The sequence below is a fragment of the Geospiza fortis genome, unplaced genomic scaffold (genome assembly GCF_000277835.1).
Source record: "Geospiza fortis unplaced genomic scaffold, GeoFor_1.0 scaffold23, whole genome shotgun sequence".
Taxonomy (NCBI): Eukaryota; Metazoa; Chordata; class Aves; order Passeriformes; family Thraupidae; genus Geospiza; species Geospiza fortis.
The window spans coordinates 14,987,861-14,988,793 of record NW_005054303.1 but is presented as its reverse complement, the minus strand read 5'-3'; the positions used below and the strand labels follow the sequence as shown (position 1 = coordinate 14,988,793).

At 39.5% G+C, this 933-nt stretch overlaps 1 protein-coding gene across 1 annotated transcript in view; it reads right to left on the bottom strand.

Annotated features, from left to right (window-relative positions):
* SOS2 (SOS Ras/Rho guanine nucleotide exchange factor 2) overlaps positions 1-933 on the bottom strand; it is a 54,776-nt gene that overhangs the window by 27,982 nt on the left and 25,861 nt on the right.

Here is a 933-nt window from a genome sequence, read left to right as displayed (position 1 = left end):
ATATTATATTACATTATATTATATATTAAGACAGATTAAAGTAAAATAATATTTAAGAATATTTAATAATTTCAATATGGAGTACTTGAGAATTTTAAAAAATTTCCTTCCAGTATTTCAATGCCCATTCAAAACAAACTGAGAAAATAATGAATAATATTCCAGTAGGAGCCACACTGTATTCCAGTGCAGAGTTTTTCCTTATTTCTGTCTTTAATACCCACTTTGGAGCTCAGTGGGAATCAGCAGCACTTTTGCTACAATCCTGAGCCATAAATTGCTGCTCTGATACTTCACTCCTTCCTGGAGCCCCTGAAGGTATTTCCCATTCCAGGTGGGAATTTGGAATGCAATCCCTGGGTCATGGTTTTGCTGGGGAGACATTCAGGGAAGTGATGCAAAGTTCCCAAAGCGAACTGAAGAAAAGATTGTTCTAGAGGAGGCAAACTGACTGAAATTTGAGGTCTTGTTTCTTCACATTGTCAGTGGGAAAGAAAAGGTTGTGGGGGAGGAGAAGTGTTCTGAAGGTTTTGCTGTGATTATTATTACTCTTTCTTTTAGTTACTGTTAATGAAGTTTTCTTTAGACGCTTTTAAGGCTTTGAGCTTTGCCTTTTTCCCAGTCCTCCCTTCCAGCAGGAAATGGGTGCTGGGGATTGGCCAGCACTGAACCCTCCACACTCCTTGGGGCACTGGCTGGGAAATCTCAAAACTGGCCAAATCTCAAACTGGTGAACCAAAACCATGTAGCCATGATATTTTCTGAAAAATCCTTAAGATTTTTTCTCCTGAGAAGCTGAGAAACCTCAAGAACAAAATGTAAACAATGGTTATCTGCTGCTGTGGAATGCAACAGGTGCATCTGTGATTGGTCTCATGTGGTTGTTTCTAATTAATGGCCAATCACAGTCAGCTGGCTCAGACTCTCTGTCCA